Genomic DNA, 16,740 nt, shown 5'->3' with positions numbered 1-16,740 from the left:
AAGGCAGGTGGGCCAACAAGGTCGCGTGGCCATGCAGCGTCATCAGAACCTGCCCACCTGATAGTGGGGAAACTACTCTCCGTGCCAGGTGGCAGTTAAATTAATGATTGGTCGCTCGGGAAGAGCAGCCTGGGCCACATAAGGCCCACCGGTGGCAGCACCTTCCATCCCAGGGCAGTGGCGCATCGCTTAACCACGGCGCCACTGCGCCGGGAGGGGTATGAGGACACCTAGGAATCTATGAATGTGAAGTATGGTTTGGTTTGGTTTATGGGGGTTTAACGTCCCAAAGCGACTCAGGCTATGAGAGACGCCGTAGTGAAGGGCTCCGGGAATTTCGACCACCTGGGGTTCTTTAACGTGCACTGACATCGCACAGCACACGGGCCTCTGGAATTTCGCCTCCATCGAAATTCGACCGCCGCGGCGGGGATCGAACCCGCGTCTTTTGGGCCAGCAGCCGAGCGCCATAACCACTCAGCCACCGCGGCTGCGAATGTGAAGTACAGAATGACTTTCTGCGTATATGGGTATTAACCCAATACGCTATAACGTCATGCCCTTCAGGCGAATCTTAAGTGTCTCGTATAATTTTAGAGGAATTTTTGAAAGTACAACAGATTTTAATTGATGGCGTAATTAACCGTGAACAGGCACTGTCAGCGTAGCCGCACAGCTGCAAAGAAAAGATGAAAAACTTTCTAGGAACCTTAGGCGGTGAACAAATATTTGGTCAGGTGTGGGTAGAAAATTGTGAGAAAACTGTGCGGCTAATTATCGATCACTTAACCTGATAACACACTCGGCTACTGATAACATGTGCTGGCGGTCAGTCCTGACGTCACCGAGTAACTGCCGATAGTAAAAGAGAAAAGGAATGAGTCTGAAAGAAACATTCAAAAATATGACCAGCACACGTAATTCTTCCCAAAGGGCGGCCACTCCACACAACGAGATAAATCAGGTGCTTGCGTGGGAGGCGCGAAGATCGATGATGGTGGCATCTCGCTGGGTGGCGCGTTAAAAAGAACAATAAAGCATCCGGAGGTTGAGTGGAGTCTAGGGAGCGCAGCGCCAGAGATAGGGGACAACCCGGCATAATCGGGCTCAAAACGGCAATGTTGGGGAGAAGAAAAAATGAAGGAAGCCCACGCGTTGGAAAGCGATAAACAGGCCTAGCGAGAAGGGAAAGAGCGGGTCTCTTTAGGGACGGTCTATGCCAAGAAAGGGGAAGCTCCCTATCTCCCCACGACGCCGCAACTGGTGTGGATCAATCACGTGCGCACCACGTGACCACCTGTGGCGTGTTTCCGTCGAGATGAGGCTCATTGGGAGCCGCAGGCTGGCGCCGGCTGAAATTCAGCGACCCTCGCATTAAAATCGTTGGTTCCTTCAGTTTTTTTAGCTTATTTATTCGCTTTCAAGCCGGCTGGTTTCCCGGAGGTGCGTTAGTGTTTCCTGAAATACCCGTTCTTCCTTTTTCCTCCCCCTTTTTTTGCGTGTCCTCTTCACGCTAACCATGAAGTGCGAATTTATGGAGACATCACAGTTTCGAAATTTGTGCCTTTCTTTTTATCCCTGGAAGCATCGGTACTTGCGCCCAGTAATATGTGAGAAGTGTCAGCAGGTCCAGGGAGAGGGTCGTGTCGTCAATATGGCCCCTGTGCTCTTGTTAATTATCACAGCTGACATCTATGATTACCTGCCTGTGATAATTCGGCTGGGGTGGGGGGGGGGGAGGGGAGGGCAGCACAGCTATGGCTACTACCTTTTTGTCATTGAGGAGACAGCCATGGTTGGGAGTTTTTTAATGCCTTTATAAGCTGCGGACGAGACCTGTAACAGATCAGGAGGATTCCTTCAATTTCAAAATTCATTAATTCAAGCCATTTATGCAGTTGTTTCCAGCCTACCCCCCCCCCCCCCCCCCACACACACACACATACACATGCCCTCTTCTCTTGACGTAACGAGCGCCTGTTTATTTAGGCACGATAAACTTTGTTCAATTCTAGTATGGCTTAGAATAACTCCCTGGTCAGGGATATTCACGCTGTTCATTAGATTTTCACGTATCATATTGCAGTAATGAATCTAGTGAGTCACTGTTCACAGGCGCTGAAGGTTGACCATATGACTGAAAAAAACAACGCGAGTGAGAATCCTGCTAGGTAATCAAAATGCTGCGTTAGTGTCTTTCAAATCCTGCCAGCCAATCGTTGCACAAAGACTATAGCCTGGCGCTGTCGGTTAAAATGACAAACATTATGTCTATCACAAACCAGTTGTGTAGGCACCGATTTTTGCAAAGACCTATAGAGCCGTCGTTAAACGGCCAACTCCTCACTAGAGCCTCGTCGGTGCGGATGCTAGGTGTCGAACTGGAAACCTGTCTTAGCAGCGCAGTGGGTTCGACCTGCTCTACAGAGTGCCGCTAGTACGCTGCATCTATTTCGCCGCATTTCTCAGAAAGCAAGGGGCGCATGCTCCAATATGACTCGAACGTTATCACGCTCTGCGTTAGTGCCTCGGCTTGCTTATCAAGCACGTTTCCCACGCCTTGATCTAAAATTGGCGCCGCTTGGAAACAGCCAACGGAGAGGCCATGCGGTTATTAATGGCCTTCTTCGCTTGACCCCTATTTTCATGCTACAAGCGGAAGCTCAGCTGAATATAATTTATGAGCTCGTGGAGCAGCGTCGGAGTGCGCGCTGCCTGAAACTTCAATTAACCCTAGCACGATCTGCACTGGCGCATTACTTTGACCCCACTTATCCGCTCCTTCATGCAACACCTTCGGAAGCCGCTCCTTGGCAGCGTCCTTGGCAGGTCACACGCAGACAACAGCTAAGCCTCATGCGCAACGTTCACCGTTCAGTGGCAGACGCAAAGCCCCCTCTCCCAGCAGACTCTGTAGGCGCGCCTCAAGCTTACGTGGACGCAAGCACGAAAGACGATGTTTTACACACCAGTCTCGTTCGTCCAGCGCTTGCTGATCTGCGCCAGACGTGTTGTTAACTACAGAGGCGCCGCTTCCCTCTGTGATAGCAAAGCTCGTCGCTCTTTATGATGGTGCGCTTACTTTAACAGGCCGCCTCAGTACTGCAACTGCCGACCCGTCATCTTGTATATACAGACTTCACACAAACAGCTTGAGTGCTGCGGCGCATAGTCGGTGGGCTCACCTCTGTCTAAACAGAGGTGGGCTATCTTGGAACGTAACGGGAATTCTGGCGTCATTTTCCGTAGGTTTCTGATGCAGGCAGAAGAACCTGGCTCAGCATCGTCTAGGACTAGGTTTTATCAAACTGCTTCGACTGCGCTACATTTACCTGGTTCACGCCCTTTTTAAGACGGTTAGCACAAGACAGAAAAAGATCTATTTTGAGATAGACAGAAAGGCCTCCTTCCATGCAAGAGCGGCTACCGAAGACAGATCGACATGGCCAGAGTGGCAGTGATCAGAAGATATTGCTTTCGCGTCGTGTCTGGGAAGTTTTCGCCAACCTCTGAGACCGACTTGAGAAGACGAGTCCGTCGCCATTCCGCCCATGAAACGGTTACAGGGAATAAGCTTCAAGGCGAGGTGAAGATACCAGCTGGATCCAACAGCACAGCAAGGGGCTTCACCGATGCACGTAACGACCTCACGCCTATTCTTCTGCAAGAGATGACACCAGTTACAACGCTATACACTGTGGCATTGCTGGCGGTCAACTTCCTAAGGCTCAACTTTATGATCTCAGCTTCGAAGCACGAGCCAGCTTTGGTTTACAGATTTTGCCATCGAACACTGTGACCGCATTCAAGCACCTTAGGCTGCAAGTTCTGACAAAGATCCTAACCATCTCGTCGCCGACTAGTGCCCGCTCAGTAGGCGACTACTTGTCGGTGCTCCTGGCAGCCATTCAGCATGAGGGCGCCAGACACTGAAACTGCCTAAGTGATGGGGATAGGAGCTCCATGCTGTCCAAAGTGCGCGAACTGCGCATGATGAAGTCTAGCAATGAAAGCCTCTTCAAGGAAGACATAAACAACAACAGATTCAGTTCGAGCCTTGCGAACATGGCACGGAAGGGATAAAGGAGGGAGTGTAATAAGAAAGAGCTGCCGTAGTGGAGGGCTCCGGAATAATTTCAACCACCTGGGGATCTTTAACGTGCACTGACATCGCACAGCACACGGGCGCCTTAGCGTTTTGCGGCGGCTGCGTTTTTATGGAGGCAAAATGCTAAGGCGCCCGTGTGCTGTGCGATGTCAGTGCACGTTAAGATGCCCAGGTGGTCGAAATTATTCCGGAGCCCTCCACTACGGCACCTCTTTTTTCTTTCACTCCCTCCTTTATCCCTTCCCTTACGGCGTGGTTCAGGTGTCCAACGATATATGAGACAGATACTGCGCCATTTCCTTTCCCCCAAAACCAAGTATTAACATGGCACGAACTACATGCGAACATGGACCGAAACTACAGGCGAACATGGGCGCAAATACCGCCGTCTTCCCTCAAATTTTCGGCATGCCTCCTATCTCCTTCGACGACATTTCTGCTGGCAGTTATACCCACCTCGGAATGCTGGGCCACCAGATCGTCTGGGAGGTGACGGCGCTGCTGGGGCGGTGCTTGGCGCAGTCTGGTGGCCGAACGCGACTGCAAGCGAGTGCAAAGCAACCCACAGGTGTTATGGAGCGTATCACGTTTCTTCCGGCGCCTTCCACAAGCCGCTGGTGACAAGGAGTTTGACGAAGCAGCCTCAGTAGCCCTCACGATCATAGTTGCCTTTCGCGCTAGTTCGTTGACAACCCTGGACTTGCAAGCGAACTCTGTTTTTCACGCGCGTGTCACTCGCGCCCTGCGATGGCGGGAAGTCCCGGGCGGACGTCCGTTCTTTCATTGTGGACACTGCTGTGGCCGCATGCACTCTCAGAATTCGATGGCGAAATTATGATGGGTATTTGATGTGTACAGATGCAGTGGTACACATCAAATAGCGGCGCCATTGCAGTGCAAATTTTAAGGTTCTGACGCATAGAGTTCGCCCCTCATTTTGTAGCCGTTCGTAAGAAGTGCCTTTGATGTATGTCGATAATAAATGGACTGCTCGATCGTTTGTAATGTTCTTCACTGTTTAACGGCCAGTTTCTCGATGTTGCGGGCTATCATTTCGCAATATTTTTAGGCAGACCATTCGAGCATTTGATAGGCATTCCCAACTGTGTTATCAGGAGAACTTCAGCGCCATGGCAGCTCCCAGTAGTATCGGTATGTGCAGATTACAGAGCATCAACGTTCTGGTACAACCTCTGTGACACAGCTTCGTGTCACTCAAAGGTAGCACGCGTCTCGGTCATTCGTGTATTCGATGCGTCGAGTACAATCTTGCGTTTCTGCCCCGTTCCCGTTTTCCTTTCGAAAGTTCGCAAGCAGCCCGATGCCCCTCTTATCGCGTGTCTCACTGTCCTGCTCAACATCATGCTCTGCAGAACGGCAATTCTCGTGTTTTTTTTGTCTTTTGTTTTCACAAGCAACGAGCGCTGTGTTGCTTATGCATAAGAGTATAAGTCCATGCCAAGATCTTTGCCTAAGAGTTCGCGTGCTTTAGTTGTCTCGTCCCGACACACACATATCTGCCTCTCAGTGCGAAATGTTGACGTTCTGAGTTATAAGTCTGAAACGATGAAGAAATGCACTATCTGAGTTATTACTTGACAACCACGTGAAATACTTGGGAGTGGATGCATAGTTAATGTTGCCGTCCTCGCATTGTAGCAATAGCACAGTTACGTTCCTTCTCGATCTCAGCCGAGCGCGCTTCTGCTGGTTTCAGAGGAGGCTATATGTTCTGCACTTGCCATGCAGGTACTTGGGACCCGTAGGCCTAGGTATGCAGGTGTCCACCAAGTGCATATCCATTTCAGTCTCCGCCGATTGGCTGGAGCTGCACTTGCGGAAATGACTGCTGCCTAACGCCAGCTGACCCGTATTTGCCGTTACGTATTCTGGAATTAAACCACTTTCCGTTGAGTCAATAAATTTAGCCCATAAGTGATTGCAAAACTTGTCCTAAAAATATTTACGACTTCTAGGTTGTATATTCATGCTAATTAATACACTGCCTTCCATTGTTTGCGATTTTACCCCACGTGCTTTGCTCTAGGAGGTCCTGCCGACAGTCGTGTACTATGGGACCTCGTTTTGTACTGATTTTATTATATTCATTATTATTGTGTGCGTTACTCAATAAACGGGAAACTTACGTTACGGTGGTCCAAAACTACAACAGGCGACTGCATTAGATTTAAACGCGGTCGCAACATCTAGGAAACTAATATACGATACGAGGCCATGGCGTGCGCGGCGTTTGCCATTTCTTGGGCTAAATAACGCTTCCTGTAGAAGCGAAGCCGATCCAGACACTTCCCTTTGTGGGCAGTTCCAGAACACAGGCCCTAGAGTACATCAAAAACTCGTGCGTTTAACGAATCCCTTTACTGCCGCCTGCTCAAACCGGGGCTGGGTAAGCTATGACCGGGGCTGCCACATGACTCCCGTCATGCAACATGCAAGTCACGTCTACAGTTCAGTTCTTAACTAGTGTTGCTCTACTAAACTTTAGCAGCCACACGACACACGTTGCCTATCACGTACACGCGTGTTCTTGAAAACTGCCCCTTGTCACCCGATTCTGCTGATACGTGCTCTTCATTTTTTTTTGTTCATGTCCAGGGATAAGAAATATTGAAACGCCTCTTTTTGGCAGGTCACATGCGACTGTCTTCTGTTCGCGAAAAATATTCTCGCCAGATTGCTGGCATCTAGAAATTCGTCTAAGTTTTTTTTTTCGTTTCGGGTGGCGTTCTACACCATAAAGCCAGGCCTGCAAGATAATTACTGTCTCATCGTACTGCCCGAAGCACATGTGTACTTGATTTTGAGATTGAGAACACCGTTGTCCCGATCATTCTCTGCTGGATTAATGACTAAGGGTTAATATGGCACTCGAGCGAGACGCTTAAAGCTTCGTCATAGAACTAACAAAAAGTGCCTTGACACCCTCAAAAACAAAACAAAAAATAAATATGAACTCAAAATCAAATGATTACAAGGTCAAGAAACGAATCGGCGTTCAGTTGTTGCTTCCGTTCTTTCGACAAAGCACTGCTCGTTAGCTTCACTTCATGCCAGCAATTTCTGATGGGAAATTTCCAGGCAAAAAGCTTGACTAGCTTGGACGATATTTCACCCGTCGAGAATGAACCAGAGAACCCAACATTCGCATTTGCCGCGCGAATGGATGCTTCGGGCCTTGACGTTGTCACCGAAGGGGACGGGGACGAGCAGCAGCCGCAACAAGAAGCGAGCAATGAACTTGCCGGCGGGACAGAGCATCGTGTCCACGGCGGACCTGGAAGAGCATCACTGACACGCGAGAGCCAAGCAAGCGTTTCTACGTCTGAAGTTCCCTCGCCTGAACGCCAGTTCGGCCCACTTCCCGCAAACTCCGAGGACCAGAGCGCATTACGCGGTAACCGAGGAAACCAAGGTAGCCACCGCAAATGTAGACGCGACGTCCCGGAGCACAAGGTTACCAGTCCTACGACGGAAGAGTTTATTCAACAACTTCCCGGAAACAAAGACAAACTCGCAGTGCCTAAAGTAGGCAATAACCCGGATACAAACTCAAACAATAGCGAGTATTTAACTGCTGATTCTGCGTCCGGGCGCATACCTTCAGCACCGACGCCGTCGACAACCAGTCCTCCAGTAACGAACCATGCTGCCCCGTCGACAGAAAATGCACGTCTTCAGACGCCATCCGCAGAACAGCCGGCCGGGCAGAATAGCAAGCAGCAGTTGCTGTCATCGCAGGCATTGACAGGTTCGTCAGTGTGCGCAAACCCTGCGCCAGCACACAGCAACGAGTTCATGACTAACCAAAGGCCGTCGGCAGTACCTGTTCCAAATTCCCACCCGCAGCTGAAAAGGCAGCATCCGGATCAGTCAGCATCCCGGTCGCCCACTGTCCGCGTTGGCGGTGCTGCTGAAAAGAGCGACAGGTCCGAATTATCGAATCTCTTGTACGGCGATAATGCTTTAGGAACTCGTAGGCAGCTCGTCAGTGAGGGGTGCTCTCCGGCTATGTCATCACGAAAACCTCTCCAACGGAAGCGCATGATTCGAGCAGTCACTGCACCGAGTATTTGTAAGGTCAGAGGAATTTCAACCGGTGTATCAAACGCACGCACTCAACCATTTCCTCAGCCCAATCGGCGAAGTGCGACGAGTTCAGGCCAGGAAAAGCAGCAAGTGTTTTGCCCTCTCTTGAGGAGCCTGCTAATGCGCCCACGCCTAAAAGAACCAGATTATGACGAAGATCAACTACTCAACTCTATTCTTGGACACGACCGAAGACCACCTGCGGACAACCGAGAATTGAACGCAACGCACGCAGAGTGGCCTTCAGCCCGAATACGGACGCCACGTTCAATCCGCCCAGAGGAGCCTGATGATGGCCAGAGGAAAGCCGTGCGAGCGCAGTTTTTGAAGTGTTCATCCCAGGCAGGTAGCGAAGGTTTCAGCCAACTCTCCACGTCCTCGCCGCAAGACTCGGCAGCGCTCCTGGGAAGAACGCCACTGAGTATGATGCAGGAACCGAACGACTCAGAAGTAACTTCAACGACGCCGGACGAGTGGAACCCAGAATCTACGTCAGGGGAATCTCTGTCAGAACAGGTAGTATCGATACCGGATAGGGGGTTCTATCAATCGCGTATTGATGATCTGTGCATGCAAAGTCGGCGCACTGAACTTCAACACCACCAGGCTTGGTCAAAGGAAGACAGGCGCCCAGAAGGTAGTGCTCCGGTTGGAAGAGGAGGAAGACTCGACGTCAGGATTAAGTCAGCAGTGCCGGATTTCACTCCTGACGTTCCGCGGCAAACACAAAACATCGCCATGCAAAGTTACCTGGCTTCATTTCAGCAACCATTGCACGTATTGGAGCCGTCTCGGTTCGCAAGGACAAAACGAATGTCATACTCAAGTGGTAACTCTCATCCTAAGAGACATGCGCAAGAGTCCCCCAGGGTCTTGCACCCGGGTGAACATATGACGCCTATCCATAATCCACACCCCCTTCCAGGGCAGCAATCAACCGGATTGGAAACCCAACCTCCGATTAATTCCCGGTCTGCAGCAGCACTCAGAGCGAAAGCAAGGATTCCACCTTTCGAAGGCGACCGGATACAAGCGATGGAATCTTCGGAAAGGTCAGCAATGCAGCCAATGAATCCCCAGATGCCTACAACCCAAGAGGCTTCGCCACTTCCGGCACAAAACATGTCTAGCCTGCGATCGCTGATCCGTGAATCGCTTCAAGCAGTGCGTGAATGGTCAGTAGAGTTGTGAAACTTTCTGCAGCTTGATCTCCAGCTTGAACCGAGGATTTGTCTGGATGAAGACCCACACACCTCTCGACACCAGCTCGATGCTCGCGTACCAACAGCAGACCGAGCTCGACAAATTCTACCACCCTTGATACAGATCACAAAGTTAAGGAAAGTCCCGGAAACGTAACCACCGACGTCACGGATTCACTGGAGAAACCGACACGCAGCGCTCCTCACAACTTCTGGCTCGGTCGCCATCGCCAGCTGGTATTTATCAGTGTCTCTAAACGCAATCTTTCTTCAGAAGTCAACCGAGCTAGAACTGTTTTCGTGCGGATACGCAGGAACATGCTCTTCTACAAGGAGCAAGCCTTGAAAATCAAGCAAGTCGGAATGGCATCGCGGTGAGCTTCTTTAAAGTTCCCAGTACCCCAAGCAGAACTGCAGAAGCCACCACCATTACGCCGTCAGGAACCTCGCTCTACATTTAAGGATTCTTAATAGTTTCTTGAGAACTTCAACTGACATTTAATTGACTGGCCTCGTGCGCCGAGAAGACGTGACATCCCTCCGTTGAAATGAAATACAATAAAGCACTAGTTCTTTTATTTTCAAAGCGGCCCCTTTATTATGCCCGTCAACAGAGTGTACTGCTTGCTTACTCGACGCTTGTTCGGCCAGCAGGCTTTGCTTACTCGAAAAAAACGTCTTTAACCAGGTTTATTTTAGCAAGGAGGCTGAGAGCATTGCTTTATGTGACACAGAGGGTTTATGTATCCTGTACGTACGTTAGTTTTATTTGACAGTCCATCATTACGCCGGTAAACCTTTATTGGTCCTGTTCGAACGAAACAAAGACCCTTCAAATCACAGTCAGAAGTTTACGAGACGCATGCTCACAGAAAAATATTTATTGCAGCTCTGCCTCGCGAACCAGTCGCGGGGTATTGTTTTCAATGGATAGAGCATGCACATTCCTTCATAAATGACACCTTGCAGGCGAATGGATTGCGCTCCCTTGTCGGAATAAACTTTTTTTTAACAAGGTTCCACCCGGTAAACTTTTCATCGCAATAGTATATCTCACTAAAGCTGACGAGGTAGTTTAAAAAAAGGACCCTAGGTTCCAGCATTTCTGTTGCTGGCCAACTGCAAACATTTCATATCTAACACCACAATCTTTAATTCCATAGCCGCACTGCTAGTCTCGGGTTTTGTCGCAAGTTCTGCAGTTCCGCATTTTATCAGGAGTGCGAAATCAGCGCACCCACTAGCCACACATCCTGCCGAACCGAACACACTGCAAGTTTCACGCCCACGCTCCCTCAACAACACGCTTACGGTGCAATTCTTTCCTAGGACATAAGCCGGTTGAAACGACCTTCTCGATCACATCACAACTATCACTTATCCTACTGGGCCCGAAAGTGTCGCCGCTAATTTCTCATAAAAGCTACTTTGTTTTTTTTTCCTTCATATTATCCCACGTAGCTGAGTCTGGAAGCGGAGGCAGAGTGGGTGAGGGAGCAAACGCGTGTTAATCTCATCCTAGTCGAAATCAAGAGGAAGGAATGGGCTTGGGCAGGGCATGTAATGCGAAGGCAAGATAACCGCTGGTCCTTAAGGGTAACGGAGTGGATTCCAAGAGAAAGTAAGCGTAGCAGGGGGCGGCAGAAACTTGGGTGGGCGGATGAGATTAAGAAGTTTGCGGGGATGCTGTGGCCGCAACTGGCAAAGGACGGGGTTAATTGTAGACACATGGGAGAGGCCTTTGCCCAGCAGTGGGCGTTGTTAGGCTGACCATGATGATGATTACCCCGCATCTTATATAATACCCCCAGTGGAGACCTATCAGGTAAAAAAAATGAACTGAAATTTACAGTGGCTCGCAACCTTCCATTCAGGAATCGAAGCCATCAATAACAGGAATGCAAGATACGCCATGTACTTCAAACGTATACACTATACGCATATAAAGCATCAGAAAAAAAGTTAGAAATTTATTCGTGTGTAGTGAAATTCTCAGAGACCGGTTTGCATGAAGATCATTAGCTTTAAAAAAAGATTTCGCTAAGCTGCTTATAGAAGTGGTCGTTTTAACACCACCAAGGCTGCATTCCAAAGCAAAAGCTTCAATGAAACCAGTTGAGCTGGCAGGGGAGCTTAAAGAAATTGTAGCATAAAGAAATCCGTGCGGCCGGATTCGTTTAAACTCTTTCAAATACAGTGCGTTATATCAAATGCACTAAAAATTCCAGAAACCATCGGCGAATTTCCTAACTTACCAAATCAAGTAATCAGCTTTATCACTATTGGCGACTTCAGTGGTGTATCGACGATACAGTATCGAGTATCCATATTGGAAGTCAATTTTGGTTTCGTATCTTGTATCGGTACCGGAAATACAATTTTTGAGGGCATCGGTATCGAAGATACTTCTTTCAAGAATCATGCCCAGCCCTGATAGTGTCGTCCTTGGCATGATAGTGAAGCATAAGAGACCACGAAGGAAATATGTGCCAGCTCTAATCGTAGGAAACCACAGTGGATACAACGAAAGAACATGGCCAGATATATAAGAAAACTTAATCAGAAGCAGCAGAGCAGGCCTTGTCGTCTACTGCTGACGCATTCAGTCAATCAATGATGATCGTCTAAGAGATTTTTATCATAGAGTTTTAAGTATGGTAAGTACGAGAAGATAAGTGTTAGGAAAGACACCATAAATAATAAAAAAACAACGTTGCTAATTGTGAAGAGAGGTGCAGCAGTTCCTGCAAATACATCGAGAAATACATACAAAAAACATAATGGTGTGTGCAAGTGTGCATGCCTTCTTGCCTCAAATGCTTTCACACATAAAGTTTTAAACAAAGGGTTGGTTATTGAGATGCGATTGCAATTTCTTCGCTTTAAGAGCATGCTATAGAGAAATAATTGGATGTGATTGTTCAGTGAACTCATTTTTTTACATAAGACCAGTTCTGCTGAGACTGGAAGGCTAACTGTACACGTAAGAGCTCTGACCCTACTTTGTGTGCCATGGTTCCTGTGCCACATCTGCGCCTTACCTTCTGCGCACATACCTTGTGAGCGACCTACACATGCTGCATCTCATGACTCTTCTTCACCTTGTGATGCGCTATATATTTTCAGTTTGAGTCATAGCAACAAGCCCAAATTGCCACGTTAAAGTCAACAATCTCGACAAAGTGGGAAATTTTTATTTAGCGTGGCTGCTACAGCATGCGTTCTATTCTCAAACATAGTAACTTCAGCATTAAATTTCATCGTGAGGCAAGTGTTCACGAAAAACCCTACACCGGAAAAGATTAGACAAGTTCGTAGGACAAAGCGCATGCAGTCGTTTCTCGTGTAAAAATCATTTTCCCGAAAACCTAGCACACTATTAAGTAATAATTAGTATAAAGTGACACCTAGTCTCCTTCGTGACTTTGCATACCAGCGCTAGCAGCCATGAATGACCAAAGTACAATTTAACCGCAGGAAAAAAAATATAGCTCACAGAGGTCATAGAGAGTTTTCTAACTGCAGAAACAGCGTACAAATAGTTCACAACTGTGAGCTGTTTACATAGCTTCAGCTGAAATAAAGCTCCAGTAAAACATATCCAATCAATATATGGTAATGCTCCTTTTACTGCTTGAAAGACACAACCGCACGTAAGGCTTCAGTCTGTTGATTTTGCGGCCGTCGATAACGGAGATATACAGTTCAGTCGTTCCTGCTTGCCAGTACCAGCTTTTTTCATACCTTGTCACGTGTACAGATGCTAAAGGTTCACTTGTCAGCCGTCGTCTCATCAGATCTTTCCATCAGTCGAGAGAGATGACGAAACGCCTCCTCTCCGGGCTATGACAAACCGGTTCCGCTGCCGCTTCCACTGTGCTCACGTCACGTGCACACAACAGCATGGAGACTTCCACAGAAAGCCCTTAGTGGAAATGTACATTATTTGTTAAGAAAATTTCACAAAACGCACTTCCTTAATTCCCAGCACTTTAGTAGAACCGGACAAGCGCAAACTTGATCTGCGATGCCCAATACACGCATGGTTTTGTCAGCCATTTTTCTCTGACCCTTCCGCAAGTCCAGATCTCTCAACCACTCTAGGCACACATCAGAGCAACGAGTTTCGCGCATCGGTTCTTTTCGGCGGTGCGGCGGTTTTTCGAGCTGTGTGAATTCAAATCGGCCACACATCTTCGACAAACGCTTGAGCTTCGGAACGGCGGTCATTTCTGGGCAGGTCACGGAAGTAGAACGCCGGAGGCGCCAGCGTCTGCCCTGCGTGCTGTGGCATCGTCAATGGCGAAACCGGCGGTCCTGCTGTCAACGGACTCGTTTCCACCAGTGATCCTACTTGAAAATCGGGAGTGCTTTGAGGAGGCACGTCCGGTCCCTCAATGCTGGGTCTTGCCACGGCTTCCCACGGCATGGACCATGCCTGCGGGTTTGACCACACAGGTCTCTGCGGGACTGTATCCTGTTTCTTCTTCGATGAGCGACGTTGTCTCCGACTGGCTGCGCGAGTGGTCGACTTCGTGCCTTGCGGGACAGCTTGCAGCTGTTCGTGTACGGGTTCCTGCTGCGCAGGACTAGGTAGCAAACATACGGCCGGCGCTGGGCGTCCCCTCTTTCTGGACGTGCTTTGAAGGCCACTGACGGCTTCGTCCGGTTTCTTTGGTGGTGGTGGCTCGTAGTACATGATGAGAACTTATACGGATGCAAATTTGCTTGGATGCGCCCTCGGATGTTTTGAGATCGGAATGAGGCGAACGGCACCCTCGACGCCAAAAACTTTCGGCTCTCGGTGCCCAAAACGTCTTCGGTACCCAGGATCTACAGACTTCTGCCAACCCACTTCAGGCTCGTCTGGAGGCTCCTAATTCTCTAAACATTCTGCTGACGGCATCGGAGGTTGACCCTCTGACTGATCTTTGTCAGATTTTGTTTACTGATCAGATAAAACTGCCTGGATGGTCTCCTTACAGTCATCGCTTTCCAAGGAGGCTATCTCTAGCCTTACTATCAGGCTCATTGTCAGAAACCTTGATAGTAAGGCTCCTTATTATCGCAGTCGTTGTCAGAAACCTTGACAGTATGGTTAGAGATAGGATTGCCTCTTTGGAGAGCCATGACTGTAAGGAGACCACTCTGACATTGTGACCAGCTCTGGGAGCCTGTGGTCACCCGCCGCGGTGGTTCAATGGTTAGGGCACTCGGCTACTGGTCCGGAGTACCCGGGTTCGAACCCGATCATGGCGGCAGTGTTTCGATGGACGTGAAACGCAAAGAGGTGCACATGTGCTGTGCGATGTCAGTGCACGTTTAAGATCATCAGGTTGTTGAAATTATTCCGGTGACGTCCACAACGGCATCTCTTTCTTCCTTACTTCCTTCACTCCCTCCTTCATCCCTTCCTTACGGCGCGGATCGGGTGTCCACCAAGATATGCGAGACAGACACTGCGCCATCTTATTTCCCCGGAACCGTTTTTTTTTTCAGTTGTGGCCTGTGTAGCCTCCGAACTTTCTAATTGTTGGAAAGCTGTACAGTGGTCATCGATAAGGTTTACAACATTTGTAGCTACACAAGAGACAATTATTCAGCCTGTCACCTTGCGCTGGGATCACGCAAGAGATGTGCTTTTCCCTCCAGTGCAAAATATATGTTAATTTGCACTCTATCTTAATTTCTTTTGCACATATTTGTTAGAGTTATTTGTACTGTCCTTCAATGGGTAGCTACACTATACATAGCAACGGTGAGCATATACACCTGTTTAATGGTGAAAGAGGAGGGAAACCGAGAGTACCCCTTTATTCTAACGGCATGCATGTCTTGTTCCAGTAGTAAGGAGACGTCCATAATAAGCAGAATAAAGTATGGTCCAGTCATGAGTGCGCACAGAGAACTTCTCAACCACTGCTAAGTAAATCGTGAATGGTGTTGAAGCCATTTTGTGCTTAAGAAACATTGGCGACAGCGTGAACTAGACCTCGATGGATAGATTACCACGTTGTTGCGATAAAGATGCAACTTTTCCTGAAAACAGAGCTTTTAAAAGCTATAAGGGGTAAAAAATGAAATATAGGTGTCGCTACCGCCGAGAGTTTTCACAGGCACACTGCGTTGCGTCTAGACAATTTCATAACATGCGGATCCTTGAGGCTTAGTAACAGCGCCATTCACTTTCAGTTGGTGATCACGGAGTCGTTGAAAGCATGGACGACACAAGTTTGAACTGAGTGGAGCTAATTTTTTTTTTTAAATCCTTGTTTCTCGGCAACAAATTAGTTTTGCTACAGAAGAAACGTCAACATAACGGGAAAGTGCTATAAACCGATTTTTTCTAAGAACATAATAGTTGGGGTTTGTTCTAAGTGTGCCAAGGCAATACCACCTAGGTGGTATTGGCCAAGGCCAGGATATCTGAACAAAAACTTATAGTTTGCAAGGCTGCCAATAAGGCCGCGTGGCGGTCGTCTCAAAATCAGCGCCGGAATTTCGAATTTTCGGAAAGTCCCATTGATTTTCTGTGCCCGTCGGAAATAGCTGTCATGAGCAATGAAAGCCTCTTCTATCTCATATTTTGCAATCGAGGAGGAGTAGCCGGCCATAACTGTTGAGTAAATGTACTGCGCAAAATAATACAAACATGGACGAGAAGGGCACAAGGACAGGCGCAGTCCTTGTGCCCTTCTCGTCCATGTTTGTATTATTTTGCGCAGTACCTTTACTCAAGGATGTACGACCGACTCGCCCAACAACATGCACTCCGGCCATAATAATAACCAAGTTTGAAATATTGTCATTGAGTCACGCGGTGATCGCTACTGGCGGGCAACAGATGGCGCTCGTTTTTATTGTCCAGTAGAGTCACTGGATAATCACGCACGGCTGTCAAGTCGCGCCATCTGTCGCACGCTGCGGACGTCTGAACATTAAACTGGACATTAGAGTCACCGTGCATTAGAGGAAAACCGTGCATGAGTTCCTGTTGTGCAGGCTGCGATTTCCACTGCGCAAGAAAAACGAGGAATTTTCATGAAAATTGCCCCAGCAGCCAAAATGTGGATCCAAAAGCATTGGCATGCATGCAAAAGCTGCTGGTGAGAAATGATTCGTTTTTTTTTTCGTTTTATGCCATGTAGATGTTTGTAGATGGTTTTGTGTATGTCTGTGATAAGAGAGTAGCAATGAATATGTTTAAATATTGTCTCCGGCTTCTGTACAATGAAAGAATAAAGTTCCGTCGTGTAACTCTTTGGGTTTGGCTACATTTACACTGTGTTCTTCCTGGGCGTTTCTTCATTAAGCGCCCAAGTT

The sequence above is a fragment of the Amblyomma americanum genome, chromosome 9 (genome assembly GCF_052857255.1).
Source record: "Amblyomma americanum isolate KBUSLIRL-KWMA chromosome 9, ASM5285725v1, whole genome shotgun sequence".
Lineage (NCBI taxonomy): Eukaryota > Metazoa > Arthropoda > Arachnida > Ixodida > Ixodidae > Amblyomma > Amblyomma americanum.
Note: the sequence above shows the minus strand (reverse complement) of the source record.